Raw genomic sequence first — 18,542 nt, 5'->3', positions numbered from 1 at the left:
ACTGGAGTGGTGGCAGTTAAAAACCAAGGAACCCAAGGTTTGCCTGCAACCACCAAAATCTAGAAGAGGCAAAGAAAGATTCTCCCTGTGACCAGAATTCAGAGGGATCAGTGACCCTGCTGACACCTTGATTTCAAACTTCCAACCTCCACAACTGGGAAACAATAAATTTCTATTGTTTTAACCACCTGGTTTGTAGTACTTGGTCATGGCAGCCCTGGAAAACAGATACAAAGCTTTACAAGGTTTCTTGCATGAGTGAAAAACAAACTATATTTCTGTGAAAAGTAGCTTTACCATGCATAATTCTAGGACCTACGGGCACAGAATTTTAACCAACACAGGGGGCAATTGAAACAAGCATGTGATGATGTTCCAAAAAAGAAAATGGACGTGAATAGTAACCTCCTATCCTAAACCTCATAAATAGCCTTCAAGACCTTGACACCCTTATCTATTGTGCCATAAAGCTACAAATTTGATAAACACCTTCTACTTCAAAAGAACAACTTTTCGTCTTCCTCCTTTGTCACCAGGCCCTGGTGGTGGCAGGCAGGGCACAAGGACCATGTTGGGTTGGACCTTCCAAGAAGTTTCTGTGGCACTAGAACAAGGCCAGGTTACTCCAGCTGAGCTCTGCCAAAGATAGCTCTCCTTTCTCAAGAAGACCAAGTTACTGTATCAGAAGAGGTGGTCTTAAAGCAAGTTGAAGAATCAGAGAAAAGATATAAGGTCACTCACTGGGGGATTTAGATGAAATCCCTATTGTAGTAAAAGACAACTTTTGCACATCTGGCATTGAGACAACATGTGCATCAAACATACTGAAAAGTTAAGTATCACCTTAAATTCCACAGAGGTTGTTGGATCAGGGAGCTTTGTTAATGGTAAAAACAAACTTAGATGAGTCTGCTATGGGATACAGAAGCACAGATGGAATTTTTGGACCAGTTAAAAACCCATGGAGTTATTCAAACAATATAGAGAAAAGAGGAAGCAGAAGTCTCAAGGTGAAAATAAGGATTCAAATTGGCTTATAACTGGAGGAAGCTCAGGAGGGAGTGCAGTGGCTGTGTCAGCATTCACTTGCTTCCCTGCTTTAGGACCAGATTCCAGAGGATCAACCAGCAATCCAGCTGCCCACTATGAGGCTGTTGGTTTAAAATCCAGCTATGACTTAGTTTCCTCATTCCTCTGGTGAATTCAATGATGTGCCCAGAATCTTAACTAGATGCATGGATGATGCACCATTGTGTTGAGTATACTAGCTGGGCAGGATCTCTAAGATTCTACCAAAATTCAAGATCCTGTTAAAATCATTTATGCTTCCCAGTTTAACAGATGTGAGCAAACGATGTATAGGAATTCCAAAGGAATATCTTATACCAGAATTGTCAAGTGAAGTACAATCTCTTTGGTCCAAAGCTGCTAATCTCTTTGAGTCTGAGGGGGCCAAAGTAAATGAAGTGTCCCTGCCCCAACCAGTTATTCAGTTGTCTGCTACCATGTACTGTGTACATCAGAAGTGGCATCAAATATGGCAAGATTTGATAGGTTAGAATATGGTCACTGATTTGACATTGATGTGTCTACTGAAGCCATGTATGCTGCAACTAAACAAGAAGAGTTCAATGATTTGGTGTGGGGAAGAATCCTCTCAGGAAACTTTCTTATTAAAAGAAAATTATGAGAACTATTTTATCAAAGCAGAGAAAGTGAGAGGACTCATTACTAATGATTTTGTGAATGTTTTTAACTCTGGAGTAAATGTTTTCCTAACTTCTACTACCTTGAGTGAGGCAGTGCCATACACAAAGTGCATCAAAGAAGACAACAGAACATGAATTGCCCAGGGTGATATTTTTACACAGACTGTAAATTTGGCAGAATTCCCAGTGGTGACTGTCCCTACAGCCCTGCCAAGCCAAGGACTGTCAATAGAACTGCAGTTTAATGGTTGTGCATTCTGTGACCAGCTGCTTTTTTACAGTCTGTAAATGGTTTGAAAAGCAAGTGCAGTTTACTGTTACTCAACTTCTCAAACTAATGGATGATTGTTGATCAAACTTTGAAAATTAAACATTATCTCTGCTTCTCTAAAATAGTAGTAATAACTATACCATTCAAATTATTATGACTTTTAAAGCTTTTATTTTTTTTTAAATTTTATTTTATTTTTAAACTTTACATAATTTTATTAGTTTTGCCTAATATCAAAATGAATCCACCACAGGTATACATGTGTTTAGACAATTCAAATGATCTTGTAATTTGATTCATTGTCAGTACAGTCATTCCTTGAAATCACTTTTTAAAATTCTTGTGATGTATTTAATTATAAAAAATCTGTCAGCATTTATTAAGTATCCACTAAGTATGTATATTGTCACCCTGCTTATTTAACTTATATGCAGAGTATATCATGAGAAACGCTGGGCTGGAGGAAGCACAAGCTGGAATTAAGATTGCAGGGAGAAATATCAATAACCTCAGATATGCAGATGACACCACCCTTATGGCAGAAAGTGAAGAGGAACTCAAAAGCCTCTTGATGAAAGCGAAAGAGGAGAGTGAAAAAGTTGGCTTAAAGCTCAACATTGAGAAAACTAAGATCATGGCATCTGGTCCCATCACTTCATGGCAAATAGATGGGGAAACAGTGGAAACAGTGGCAGACTTTTTTTGGGGGGGGTTCCAAAATCACTGCAGATGGTGATTGCAGCCATGAAATTAAAAGACGCTTACTCCTTGGAAGGAAAGTTATGACCAAACTAGATAGCATATTTAAAAGCAGAGACATTACTTTGTCAACAAAGGTCTGTCAAGTCAAGGCTATGGTTTTTCCAGTGGTCATGTATGGATGTGAGAGTTGGACAGTGAAGAAAGCTGAGCGCTGAAGAATTGATGCTTTTGAACTGTGGTGTTGGAGAAGACTCTTGAGAGTCCCGTGGACTGCAAGGAGATCCAACCAGTCCATTCTAAAGGAGATCAGTCCTGGGTGTTCTTTGGAAGGAATGATGCTAAAGCTGAAACTCCAGTATTTTGGCCACCTCATGTGAAGAGTTGACTCATTGGAAAAGACTCTGATGATGGGAGGGATTAGGGGCAGGAGGAAAAGGGGACGACAGAGGATGAAATGGATGGATGGCATCACTGACTCGATGGACATGAGTTTGAGTGAACTCTGGGAGTTGATGATGGACAGGAAGGCTGGGCGTGCTGCAATTCATGGGGTCACAAAGAGTTGGACATGACTGAGTGACTGAACTGAACTGAAGTATAAACAAAGTACAGGATTTCTATTATAATACAATATACCTGTTCCTGAAAAATGATGCATTCTGCCAAAATATTCATTAAAAACAACACTGCCTACAGTACAAGTAAGCTTAGAGTAAGCAAAACTTCTACATCTTTGTAACGAGGGCACTAACAAAATCACTGGTACCCTTATTTTTGACAAAGGATGCAAGAATATACAATGGGGCAAAGATAATTTCCTCAATAAGTGCCGCTGGGAAAACTGGATAGTTACATGTAAAAGAATGAAATTAAAATACTTCCTAACACCATACACAAAGATAAACTCAAAATGGATTAAAGATCTAAATATAAGACCATAAACTATAGAATCTTAGAGGAAAACATAGGCAGAACACTATGACATAAATCACAGCAAGATCCTCTATGACCCACCTCCTACAGTAATGGAAATAAAAAAATAAATTAACAATGGGACCTAAGTAAATTTAGAAGATTTTGCACAGTAAAGGAAACTATAAACAAGGTGAAAAGACAACCCTCAGAATGGGAAAAAATAATAGCAAATGAAACAAGTGACAAAGGGTTAATTTCAAAAATATACAAGCAGCTTATACAAATCAATACCAGAAAAAACAAATAACCCAATCAAAAAGTGGGCAAAAGACCTAAGCAGACATTTCTCCAAAGAAAAGATACAGATGGCTAATAATTACCTGAAAAGATGTTCAACATCATTCATTATTTAGTTCAGTTCAGTCACTCAGTCATGTCCAACTCTCTGCAACCCCATGAATCACAGCACACCAGGCCTCCCTGTCCATCACCAACTCCCGGAGTTCACCCAAATTCATGTGCATCGAGTCGGTGATGTCATCCAGCCATCTCATCCTCTGTCATCCCCTTCTCCTACTGCCCTCAATCTTTCCCAGCATCAGGAATTGGAACTATGCAAAATATTCAAAAAAGTACTAATATTTTGACCCGTTCAGGCCCCAAACAACAACCTTCAACTTTACAACCTTTGGTTGCAGATATCCCTATTAATTTATGGGGGTGAGATCTATTGGTGCAATGGACAGCTTATGTAACAATTCCTACTATAGCTTCTCAAGCTAAAAAAATTACGGTAAATATGGGATACAATCCTGTTCAAAATACACAGGTTTTTTAGTGGAGGCCACTCCCAAACAACAAAAACAGCACTTAAGTTGACATGGAAATCTGATGAGCCTACTTGGACAGAGCAGTGGCCCCTATCACATGAAAAGTTACAGGCTCTTGAACAGCTAGTAGAGGAACAATTATCTCTTAATCATATTACCTCAACTACTAGTCCTTGGAATTCTCCTGTCTTTGTTATTAAGAAGAAATCCGGGAAAAGGAGAATGTTAACTGATTTAAGAAAAATTAATGCTATAATCAAACCTACGGGTGCTTTACAACCAGGCATTCTGTCACCTTCTATGATACCATGAAATTGGAAAATAAAAATCATTGATCTTAAAGATTGTTTTTATACTATTCCTCTACAAGAATCTAATGCTCTCCATTTTGCTTTTACTATACTGTCATTTAATAATAAAAAACCAGGGTCTCGGTATTACTGGAAGGTATTGCCACAAGGAATGCTTAATAGTCCTACATTATGTCAATTATACATCTCCCAACCACTAAATTTATTAGAAAACAATTCCCTCATGCTTATATTATCCACTGTATGAATGATATTATTCTAGCTTTTCCTTTTGCTGAGGAACTTCAATGCATTTTCTTAAATACAGAGATTAAATTAAAAGAATATGGGTTATATATTGCTGTTGATAAATCACAAAAGCAGGAACCATATACCTATTTAGGATATATATCGCAAAGAAATATTATTAAACCACAAAAAAATATAAATTTGAACTGATTCCTTGAAAATTTTAAATGATTTTCAGAAATTATTAGGAGATATAAATTGGTTACAACCATCTTTAGGAATTCCCAACCATTCCTTAACACATATATTTCAAATCCTACAAGGAGAATTTGATTTAAACAAACCCTGTATACTAACAGAACAGGCTAAACAGAAATTGGATCTTGTAAATCAAGCTATACAACAAAGACAACTTAAACAAGTAGATCTGACTGTGCCAATTTCTTTACTTATTCTTCCTGCTTTAGATTTCCCTACAGGAATATTATGACAATTGCAGGGTATCCTGGAATGGGAAATTTTATTCCACACTCCTAAGAAAATAATGACTACTTACATGTTTATTTCCTTTCTTATTTCAAAAATGAGATCCAGATGTATACAACTTTCTGATTATGATCCATGTGAAGTTGTTTTTCCTTTCACTAATAATCAAATCCATAGATTATTTGTTACCAGTATGGATTGGCAAATAGCCATTGCTGATTTCATAGGTGAGGTTCATAACCATTTTCCAAAGTCACCTTTGATTACTATTGCTGCTAAACACAAATAGGTAATTCCTATTATTACTAAAACAATTCTTCTTCCTAATGCCCCCATGTATTTTACTGACATAAATAAAACTCTCAAAGCCAGTTATACTGTATCCACAACAAAGGTTTGTCAGTCTACCCTAGCCTCTGTTCAACAAGATGAATTAAAGGCTATTGCTACCTTATTACAGAATGTTTCTACAGCTTTAAATATTATATCAGATTCTCAATATGCTATACAGATAAAACAAATCATTGAAACCATATCTCTACCAAAGGCTTCTTCTAAATCATCTATTATTACAATGTTATCTCAATTACAAAATATATTAAGGCTTTGTTCTGCCCCTTTTTACATTATACATATCAGATCTCATTCTAAGTTGCCTGGACCGTTGGCAAAGGGCAATGATTCCATTAACTCTTTGTTAATTGCTTTTTTTACTTCTTATGAATTTCATCAACTCGCATATATAAATATACATGGCTTGATGAATAAATTTCAATTATCCAGACAAGAGGCCAGAAATATTGTTTCTGCCTGCCCTATGTGTACTCTTACTCACCACATTCCTACAGCTACAGGGGTTAATCCCAGAGGCCTTTATCCCAATATTTGGCAGACTGATGTTACTCATGTCCCTTCTTTTGGACGTTTAGGAGCTGTTCATGTTTCTGTGGATACATATTCATGCATGATTTATGCTTCTGCTCATTCTGAAGAAACATCTGCTCATGTTATCTCACGTTTTTTGCAGGCCTTTTCTTACATGGGCCTACCAAAACATGTTAAAATTGATAATGGCCCTGCATATGTGAGTCATGGTTTTGCAAAAATTTTATCTGATTGGAATATTTCTCATTCTACAGGTATTCCATATAATTCTCAAGACCACTCATTGTGGTCTTGAACGCACTCATCACACTCTAAAAAATATGCTATTTAAACAGAAAGGGGGAGAAAAGTATGGCATATTGATGACACCAAAATAGAAATTAGTCCAAGCTAATTTACTTTAATTTTTTTGGATTTACAATTGGATCATACAACATCAGCAGCAACAGTGCATTTTCAGAACACCATTCTTAGTGAAAATTATACTTAGTGAAAATGATTGCAGATAATACTCCTGTATGGTTGGAAAATGCTATGAATAATTGTTGTAAGGGCTTTAGACTTAAGAAAGGACAAGGTTACACTCTTGTCATTTCAGATGATGGACAACACCATTGGATACCAGGAAGGCATGTCAAAGTAAGGAAAGAAGAGGACATGGTTTGACATCAATCCTCCTGGAGAGCTGCCAGTGATGGGGTAACAAGACTGATGATCAGCAACTGCCCTGAACCAGCTCCATGGACCAACAAAGCCAAACCGCCCACTTGGGGTCAATTGAAGAAATTGATCATTGAATAGGAAAAATTGGTCAAAGAACAGGGACAGCCTTTGACCTCAGCTACCTTGTTCTTGGCTATGTTATCTGTGGTAACTACCATGGTAGGTGCCAGTCATACTTACTGGGCATATGTGCTCAGTTCAGTCGCTCAGTTGTGTCTGACTCTTTGCGACCCCATGAATCACAGCACGCCAGGCCTCCATGTCCATTACCAACTCCCGGAGTTCACTCAGACTCACGTCCATCGAGTCAGTGATGCCATCCAGCCATCTCATCCTCTGCTGTCCCCTTCTCCTCCTGCCCCAAATCCCTCCCAGCATCTCCCAGCATCAGAGTCTTTTCCAATGAGTCAACTCTTCGCATGAAGTGGCCAAAGTACTGGAGTTTCAGCTTTAGAATTATTCCCTCCAAAGAAATCCCAGGGCTGATCTCTTTCAGAATGGACTGGTTGGATCTCCTTGCAGTCCAAGGGACTCTCAAGAGTCTTCTCCAACACCACAGTTCAAAAGCATCAATTCTTTGGCGCTCAGCCTTCTTCACAGTCCAACTCTCACATCCATACATGACCACAGGAAAAACCATAGCCTTGACTAGATGGACCTTTGTTGGCAAAGTAATGTCTCTGCTGTTGAATATGCTATCTAGTTTGGTCATAACTTTCCTTCCAAGGAGTAAGCGTCTTTTAATTTCATGGCTGCAATCACCATCTGCAGTGATTTTGGAGCCCAAAAAAATAAAGTCTGACACTGTTTCCACTGTTTCTCCATCTGTGCCCAATCCTCCCCTATTAAGGCCAATTATGTGGGAGGATTCTTCTGTTCCAATTTTCATAAATGACTCTTCTTGGTTACCTGGCTCTTTTGACCCAAGCCTTCCTTTAAAACTAGAAGAAGAGGCCCGACAACTTTCAAATGTTACTGTCAATTATACTGTGGGACCAGATCTTACCCCTATATGTATGGGAGTGGAAACTCACTGTCTTAAAAGAGGATTACAAAGTTGGTTATCTATAGTTAAAGAACTTCAAAGGAACAAAACTCATTTTTTTTTGTTAGAAACATTTCCTTTAATATCACAGGAGAAAATACTACTATGTTTCCACCCCATCTACCTAACTGTATTATTTCGATAAAATCTGGAATAGAGCATTGGGTACAATGGAAATTATGTAAAGCTAATACTGGACATATTATGGCCAATACTTCTGATGGAGAAATTACTGATTGGAGTCCCAAAGGAGATCCTTTCGACAAAAATAATAATTTGGATTTACCTGTATCATTAAACAATACATTCAGTTCAGTTCAGTCGCTCAGTCGTGTCTGACTCTTTGAGACCCCATGAATTGCAGCACGTCAGGCCTCCCTGTCCATCACCAATTCCTGGAGTTCACTGAAACTCACGTCCATTGAGTCAGTGATGCCATCCAGCCATCTCATCCTCTGTCGTTCCCTTCTCCTCCTGCCCCCAATCCTTTCCAGAATCAGAGTCTTTTCCAATGAGTCAACTCTTTGCATGAGGTGGCCAAAGTACTGGAGTTTCAGCTTTAGATTCCATCAATAACATTGTTATTAGCTCTATATATTGGCATGGAGGGAGCTTCTCCCCTCCCTTGCCTAAATTACCTTATATGCCTTTACATTCAGAATTGTGGAAAATATCAGCTGCCTTCCAACTCATAACAGCATGGAAGGGGCAATTTAATTCAATAGTATCTGGTCATTCCTTACAGTTTGATAAAAATTCAACCCATTGGATTAAAGCATCTGTTCATTTACCTTTTGTATTTTTGATAAGACCTACTTTTTATAATGTCTCTTCTGGGTTACTTACTTGTCAAAGTTGTTCCTTTTACACTTGTATCAATTATTCTCTCCAGTTTCAGAATGACTATTCTCTATATGTTCTAAAAATCAGATCTGGAGTATGGCTTCCTGTAAAAATGAATAGACCATGGCAGGATACCCCCACAGTCTATATTGCAGAAGAAATCCTTAAGAAAGTGTTAAAACGCACTAAACGGTTTATTGGACTGTTAATTGCTGCCATTTTAGGAATTATTGCTATAGCTACTAGAGCAGCTGTAGCAGGAGTGGCATTACTTCAGAGTGAACAGACTGCACACTTTGTGCAAGAATGGCATAAAGACTCTGATGTTCTTTGGTCTACCTAGAGAAAAACAGATGAAAAATTCACTGCACAAATGGCTGATTTACAAAGGTTGTTATACTAGGTGATTGAGTAAATAGTATGCAAAAACAGATTCGTCTTAAGTGTGATTGGCACATAACTTCTTTTTGTGTCACTCCTCACAAATATAATGAATCTTCACTTCATTGAGACAAAGTTAAACAACACCTCTTAAATCAAGGTAATATATCTCTGGATATTAATAATTTACAACAAGAGGTTATGGAAACTTTCTCTCAGAAACTACACCTTTTGCAAGGATCTAATCTGCTAGAAGCAGCAGCAAATGGGGTTTCTCAATTAAATCCCATTCCATACTTGACAACTATCAGAGGATAAATGGCTGGTTTTATGTTAATTTTTATATGTCTTTTTTTCTGTTTCTTCATAGTCTGGCAGTGAATTACCAAGAAAGTCGATGGACAACAACAGCAATTAGTGACTATCACTTTGGCTTCTATGATCAACAATAATCATTAAAAATAAGCTTCTAAAAAGGGGGGGGGGGCATATAGGGAATATGCTATGCACAGGCCTATACTATAATTAACAAGGCTTCTTTGAAAAATAAGAATGAGTTTCTCATGACCCCCAGACGAAGGGCTGGGAGCAGTAAAAAGTACATCGTGGAAAAACATCTTGAAAACAAGATGCTGAAGTAGTGATGTGATTGATGGAAAAATATTAGTGACTGTTCTCATGACCAGAGCCTTGAGGGAGTTGCTGAGAAAGGTCGTCACTAGCTGAAGGGCTAAACATAGTCATGACATGCCTGAAGGTTTGACATTGAGGACTGTGCATTGTATATCGTTATCCCCAATCTGAAATTGTAAAAAACAGATATCTTTAGAGCACACAAAAGGAAGTAGATGTTAGCAATAAAAAGCCTGCAAGGATCAGGATCTTGGCTTTTGCCTACAAATGGCTTCAGCCCCCTGATCCTCACCTTATTTCTGAGTCTTACTTTTCTTTATTCTTCTGCAGCACCACTCCATCATGTCAGTTTGTTGTTGAGCTGGTCCCAACACCTAACCAGGAAACCTTGACAAACCACTTGTCCAACCCCACCCACAGGGAGCTAGCTTCACAATAAAGAGGAACCACAAACTTCCAGCCTACAGAAAGGCCAACCCAAACACAGCAATCTAAACAAAATTAAAAGGCAGAGAAATATGCAGCAGGTAAAGGAACACATAAATGCCCATCAAACCAAACAAAAGAGGTGGCGATAGGGAGAATTCACAATAATGATAGTAAAGATGGTCCAACATCTTGAAAACAAAATGGAGTTACAGATAAATAGACTAGAGACAAGGATTGAGAAGATGCAAGAAATGTTTAACAAAGACCTAGAAGAAATAAAGAAGAGTCAGTCAATAATGAATAATGCAATAACTGAGATCAAAAGCATTCTGGAGGAAACCAACAGTAGAATAACTGAGGCAGAAGATAGGATAGGTGAGGTGGAGGATAGAATGATAGAAATCAATGAAGCAGAGAGGGAAAAAGAAAAAAAGAACTACAAGAAATGAGCACAACTTCAAAGACCTCTGGGACAATATTAAATGCCCAACATTTGAACCATAGGAGTCCCAGAAGAAGAAAACAAAAAGAAAGGCCAAGAGAAAATACTCGAGGAGATAATAGTTGAAAACTTCCCTAAAATGGGGAAGGAAATAGCCAGCCAAGTCAAAAAACCCAGAGAGTCCCAAACAGGATAAACCCAAGGATAAAGACCCCAAGACACATATTAATCAAGCTAATGAAGATCAGACACAAAGAGTAAATATTAAAAGCAGCAAGGAAAAAGCAACAAATAACATCCCCATTAGGATAACAACTAATCTTTCAATAGAAACTCTTCAGGCCAGAAGGGAGTGGCAGGACATACTTAAAGTGATGAAAGAGAAAAACCTACAATCAAGATTGCTATACTCATCAAGGATCTCATTAAAATATGAAGGAGAAATCAAAAGCTTTACAGACAAGCAAAAGCTGGGAATTCAGCACCACCAAACCGTCTCTCCAATAACTGCTAAAGAATATTCTCTATATAGGAAACACAGAAAAGGTTTATAAACTCGAACCCAAAACAACAAAATAAATGGCAGTGGGATCATACTTATCAATAATTACCTTAAATGTAGATAGGTTGAAAGCCCCAACAAAAAGACAAAGACTGGCTGAATGGATACAAAAAAAAGACCCCTATATATATGCTGTCTACAAGAGACCCACCTCAAACCAAGGGACACATACAGACTGAATGTGAAGGGCTGGAAAAAGATATTTCATGCAAATGGAGACAAAAAGAAAGCAGGAGTAGCAATATTCATATCAGATAAAATAGACTTTGAAATAAAGGCCGTGAAAAGAGACAAAGAAGGATACTACATAATGATAAAGGATCAGTCCAAGGAAAAGATATAACAATTATAAATATATATACACCCAACATAGGAGCACCACAATATGTAAGACAAATGCTAACAAGGAATAAAGGGGAAATTAACAGTAAACAATAATAGTGGGAGTTTTAATACCCCATTCATACCTATGGTTAGATCAACCAAACAGAAAATTAGCAAGGAAACACAAACTTTAAATGATACAATGGGCCAGTTAGACCTAATTGATATCTTTAGGACATTTCACCCCAAAACAATGAATTTCATGTTTTTCTCAAGAGCACACAGAACATTCTCCAGGATAGATCACATCCTGGGCCATAAATATAGCCTTGGTAAATTCAAAAAAAAAAAAAAAAAATTCAAATCATTTCAAGCATCCTTTCTGATCACAATGCAGTAAGATTAGATGTCAACTACAGGGGGAAAAAAAAAAAAAACTATTAAAAATACAAATATATGGAGGCTAAACAACATGCTTCTGAATAACAAATCATGGAAGAAATTTAAAAAAAGAAATAAAAATATTCATAGAAACAAACGAAAATGAAAACACCACAACCCAAAACCCATGGGATTCAGTAAAAGCAGTGCAAAGGGGAAGGTTCACAGCAATACAAGCTTACCTCAAGAAACAAGAGAAAAATCAAATAAATAACCTAACTTTACACCTAAAGCAACTAGAAAAAGAAACAATGACGAACCCCAGGGTTAGTAGAAGGAAATAAATCATAAAAATTAGGGCAGAAATAAATGAAAAAGAAACAAAGGACACTATAGCAAAAATCAACAAAACTAAAAGCTAGTTCTCTGAGAAGATAAATAAAATAGACAAACCATTAGCCAGACTCGTCAAGGAAAAAAGGGAGAAGAATCAAATTAACAAAATTAAAAGTGAAAACGGATAAATCACAACAGACAACACAGAAATACAAAGGATCATAAGAGACTACTATCAGCAACCATATGACAATAAAGTGGGCAACTTGGAAGAAATGGGCAAATTCTTAGAAAAGTATAACTTTCCAAAACTGAACCAGGAAGAAATAGAAAATCTTAACAGACCCATCACAAGCACAGAAATTGAAACTGAAATCAAAAATCTTCCAGCAAACAAAAGCCTAGGACCAGATGACTTCACAGGTGAATTCTATCAAAAATTTAGAAAAGAGCTAACACCTAGTCTACTCAAACTCTTCCAGAAAATTGAAGAGGAAGGTAAACTTCCAAACACTTTCTATGTGGCCACCATCACCCTAATACCAAAACCAGACAAAGATGCCACAAAAAAGAAAACTACAGGCCAATATCACTGACAAACATAGATGCAAAAATCCTCAACAAAGTTCTAGCAAACAGAATCCAACAACATATTAAAAAGATCATATATCATAACCCAGTGGGCTTTATCCCAGGGATGCAAGGATTCTTTAATATTCACAAATCAATCAATGTGATACACCACATTAACAAACTGAAAGATAAAAAACATATAATTATTTCAATAGATGCAGAGAAAGCCTTTGATAAAATTCAACATTTATTTATGATTAAAAAAAAAAAAAAACCCACCAGAAACCAGGCATAGAAGGAACATACCACAAAATAATAAAAACCATATCTAATAAACCCACAGCAAACATTATCTTAAATGGAGAAAAATTGAAAGCATTTGCCCTAAAGTCAAGAACAAGACAAGGGTGCCCACTCTCACCACTGCTATTCAACATTGTTTTGGAAGTTTTAGCCACAGCAATCAGAGAAGAAAAAGAAATAAAAGGAATCCAGATTGGAAAAGAAGAAAAACTCTCACTGCTTGCAGATGACATGATCCTCTACATAGAAAACCCTAAAGAATCCACCAGAAAATTACTAGAGCTAATCAATGAATACAGTAAAGTTGCAGGATATAAAATTAACACAGAGAAATCCTTGCATTCCTATACACTAACAATGAGAAAACAGAAAGAGAAACTAAGGCAAAAATTCCATTCACCATTACGATGAAAAGAATAAAATACTTAGGAATAAATCTACCTAAAGAAACTAAGGTCTGTATATAGAAAACTATAAAACACTGATGAAAGAAATCAAAGATGACACAAATAGACAGAGAAATATACAATGTTTGTGGATCAGAAGAATCAATATAGTGAAAATGAGTATGCTATCCAAAGCGATCTACAGATTCAATGCAATCCCTATCAAGCTACCAATGGTATTTTTCACAGAACTAGAATAAACCAGAATTGAAAGAGACACATGTACCCAAATGTTCATCGCAGCACTGTTTACAATAGGCAGGACATGGAAACAACCTAGATGTCTATCAGCAGACAAATGGATAAGAAAGCCATGGTAGGTATATACAATGGGATATTATTCAGCCATTAAAAAGAATGCATTTGAATCTGTTCTAATGAGTTGGATGAAACTGGAGCCTATTATACACAGTGAAGTAGTCAGAAAGAAAAACACCAATACAGCATACTAACACATATATATGATATTTGGAAAGATGGTAATGATAACCCTGTATTTGAGACACCAAAAGAGACACAGAGATAAAGAACAGACTTTTGGACTCTGTGGGAGAAGGTGAAGGTGGGATGATTTGAGAGAATAGCAACGAATCGTATATTACCATATGTGAAACAGATCACCATTCCAAGTTCAATGCATGAGGCAGGGTGCTCAGGGCTGGTGCACTGGGATGACCCTGAGGGATGGGATGGGGAGGGGGTTCAGGATGGAGAACACATGTACACCCATGGCTGATTCATGTCAATGTATGGCAAAAACCACTAAAATATTATAAAGTAATTAGCCTCCAATTAAAATAGATAAATTAACTAAAAAGAAAAAGAAGTGGTGGTATATATATACAATGAAATATTACTCAGCCATTAACAGGAATGCATTTGAGTCAGCCCTAACGAGGTGGATGGGCTTCCCTCATGGCTCAGATGGTAAAGTGTCTGCCTGCAATGCGGGAGACCCAGGTTCAATCCCTGGGTAGGCAAGATCCCCTGGAGAAGAAAATGGCACCCCTCTCCAGTACTCTTGCCTGGAAAACTCCATGGATGGAGGAGCCTGGTAGTCTACAGCCCATGGGGTCACAAAGAGTCGGACACGACTGAACGACTTCCCTTTCCCTTTAATGAGGTAGATGAACTAGAGCCTATTATACAGAATGAATTATGTCAAAAAGAGAAAAACAAATATCAAATACTAATGCACATATGTGGAATCTAGAAAGATAATACAGATCAACCTATTTGCAGAGCAGCAATAAAGACACAGACATAGAGAACAGACTTATGGACAAGGCTAGTGGGGGAGGAAGGAGAGGGATGTATGGAGAGAGTAAAATGGAAATATACATTACCATATGTAAAAGAGATAGCCAATGGGAATTTGCTGTCTGACTCAGGGAACTCTAATCAGGGGCTGGGTAACAACCTAGAGGGGTGATATTGGGAGGGATGTAGGAGAGATGTTCAGGTGGGAGAAACATGGGTAAACCTACGGCTGATTCATGTTGATATTTGGTAGAAACCAATGCAATACTGTAAAGCAAGTATCCTTCACTTAAAAATAAATAAGTTAAAAAAAAAAAAAATTGTACCTACAGAAATAACCTGGACAGCCCAGTGAATAGGCAACTCTATGTTCAGTGGAGGCCACCTCAGTTCAGTTCAGTTCAGTTCAGTCACTCAGTCGTGTCCGACTCTTTGCGACCCCATGAATGGCAGCACGCCAGGCCTCCCTGTCCATCACCAACTCCCGGAGTTCACTCAGACTCACGTCCATCGAGTCAGTGATGCCATCCAGCCATCTCATCCTCTGTCGTCCCCTTCTCCTCCTGCCCCCAATCCCTCCCAGCATCAGAGTCTTTTCCAATGAGTCAACTCTTCGCATGAGGTGGCCAAAGTACTGGAGTTTCAGCTTTAGCATCATTCTTTCCAAAGAAATTGCAGGGCTGATCTCCTTCAGAATGGACTGATTGGATCTTTTTGCAGTCCAAGGGACTCTCAAGAGTCTTCTCCAATACTGCAGTTCAAAAGCATCAATTCTTCGGTGCTCAGCCTTCTTCACAGTCCAACTCTCACATCCATACATGAACACAGGAAAAACCATAGCCTTGACTAGACGGACCTTTGTTGGCAAAGTAATGTCTCTGCTTTTGAATATGCTATCTAGGTTGGTCAAAACTTTCCTTCCAAGGAGTAAGCATGTTTTAATTTCATGGCTGCAGTCACCATCTGCAGTGATTTTGGAGCCCAGAAAAATAAAGTCTGACACTGTTTCCACTGTTTCCCCATCTATTTCCCATGAAGTGATGAGACCAGATGCCATGATCTTCATTTTCTGAATGTTGAGCTTTAAGCCAACTTTCTCACTCTCCTCTTTCACTTTCATCAAGAGGCTTTTTAGTTCCTCTTCACTTTCTGCCATAAGGGTGGTGTCATCTGCATATCTGAGGTTATTGATATTTCTCCCAGCAATCTTGATTCCAGCTTGTGTTTCTTCCAGTCCAGCGTTTCTCATGATGTACTCTGCATATAAGTTAAATAAGCAGGGTGACAATATACAGCCTTGACGTACTCCTTTTCCTATTTGGAACCAGTCTGTTGTTCCATGTCCAGTTCTAACTGTTGCTTCCTGACCTGCATACAGATTTCTCAAGAGGCGGGTCAGGTGGTCTGGTATTCCCTTCTCTTGAAGAATTTTCCACAGTCTATTGTGATCCACAGTCAAAGACTTTGGCATAGTCAATAAAGCAGAAGTATATGTTTTTCTGGAACTCTCTTGCTTTTTCCATGATCCAGCGGATGTTGGCAATTTGATCTCTGGTCCCTCTGCCTTTTCTAAAACCAGCTTGAACATCAGGAAGTTCACGGTTCATGTGTTGCTGAAGCCTAGCTTGGAGAATTTTGAGCATTACTTTACTAGCATGTGAGATGAGTGCAATTGTGCGATAGTTTGAGCATTCTCGGGAATTGCCTTTCTTTGGGATTGGAATCAAAACTGACCTTTTCCAGTCCTGTGGCCACTGCTGAGTTTTCCAAATTTGTTGGCATGTTGAGTGCAGCACTTTCACAGCATCATCTTTCAGGATTTGAAAGAGCTCAACTGGAATTCCATCACCTCCACTAGCTTTGTTCGTAATGATGCTTTCTAAGGCCCACTTGACTCTCACATTCCAGGAAGTCTGGTTCTAGATTAGTGATCAAACCATCATGATTATCTGAGTCATGAAGATCTTTTTTGTACAGTTCTTCTGTGTATTCTTGCCACCTCTTCTTAATAACTTCTGCTTCTGTTAGATTCATACCATTTCTGTCCTTTATCGAGCCCATCTTTGCATGAAATGTTCCTTGGTATCTCTAATTTTCTTGAAGACATCTCTAGTCTTTCCCATTCTGTTGTTTTCCTCTATTTCTTTGCATTGACCACTGAGGAAGGCTTTCTTATCTCTTCTTGCTATTCTTTGGAACTCTGCATTCAGATGCTTATATCTTCCCTTTTCTCCTTTGCTTTTCGCTTCTCTTCTTTTCACAGCTATTTGTAAGGCCTCCCCAGACAACCATTTTGTTTTTTTGCATTTCCTTTCAAGATGCAAATCAAAACTAAATGAGGTACCACCTCATACCACTCAGATTGGCCATCATCAAAAAACCTTCAAACAATAAATGCTGGAGAGGATGTGGAGAAAGGGGGACCCTCTTACACTGTTGGTGGGAATGTAAATCCATACAGCCACTATGGAGAAGAGTATGGAAGTCCTTAAAGTTCTAGGAATAAAACTACTGTATGACCCAGCATTCACAACTGAGCATTCACCTTGAGAAAAACCATAATTCAAAAAGGCACATGTACCTCAATGTTCCCTGTATCACTATTTACAATAGCCAGGACATGGAAGCAATCTAGATATTCAATGACAGATGAATGGATGAAGAAATTGTGGTACATATATACAATGGGATATTTGTTGTTTTTCCATCACTAAGTCATGTCTGACTCTTTGCAACCCCATGGACTGCAGCACACCAGGCTCTCTTGTCCTTCATCATCTCCCAGAGTTTGCCCAAGTTCAAGTCCATTGAATCAGTGATGTCATCCAACCGTCTTATCCTCTGTTGCCCTCTTAATCTCCTGTCCTCAATCTTTCCCAGCCTCAGAGTCTTTTCCATTGAGTTAGCTCTTCATATCAGGTGGCCAAAGTATTGAAGCTGCAGCTTCAACATCAGTCCTTCCTATGAATATCCAGGGTTGATTTCCTTTAGGATTGACTGGTTTGATCTCCATGCTGTCCAAGGAACTTTCATGTGTCTTCTCCAGCACCACAGTTTGAAAGCATCAATTCTTTGGTGCTCAGCCTTCTTTATGGTCCAGCTCTCATATCCATACAAGACTACTAGAAGGACCATAACTTTGACTATACAGACCTTACATCTTGTTAGCAAGATGGTGTCTTTCCTTTTTAATAGGCTGTCTAGGTTTGTCATAGCTTTCCTTCCAAGAAACAAGCTTCTAATTTCAAGGTTGCATTCACCATCTGCAGTGGTTTAAAGCTCAAGAAGAGAAAATCTGTCACTGCTTAGAACTTTTCCTCTTCTATTTATCATGAAGTGATGGGATCAGATGCCATGATCTTAGTTTTTTAATACTGAGTTTTAAACCAGCTTTTTCACTCTCTTTTTTTCACCCTCATTAAGAGGCTATTTAGTTCTTCTTTGCTTTGTGCCATTAGACTAGTATAATCTACATATCTGAGGTTGATGATATTTCTCCCAGCATTCTTGATTCCTGTTTATAA

General features: G+C 38.1%; 1 protein-coding gene and 1 pseudogene across 1 annotated transcript in view; one reads left to right on the top strand and one right to left on the bottom strand.

The window, feature by feature from the left end:
• Positions 1-18,542, bottom strand: part of LOC147361871 (ATP-binding cassette sub-family C member 4-like) — a 448,560-nt gene that overhangs the window by 212,915 nt on the left and 217,103 nt on the right. The window lies entirely within an intron of this gene.
• On the top strand, positions 569-2,061 carry LOC147361872 (glutamyl-tRNA(Gln) amidotransferase subunit A, mitochondrial pseudogene; annotated as a pseudogene).

Source organism: Bos grunniens, chromosome 12 (assembly GCF_055505025.1).
Source record: "Bos grunniens cultivar Pamir isolate PY7600 chromosome 12, Bosgru_T2T1.0, whole genome shotgun sequence".
Taxonomy (NCBI): domain Eukaryota; kingdom Metazoa; phylum Chordata; class Mammalia; order Artiodactyla; family Bovidae; genus Bos; species Bos grunniens.
Note: the sequence above shows the minus strand (reverse complement) of the source record. Positions and strands in the feature narration are given on the sequence as shown.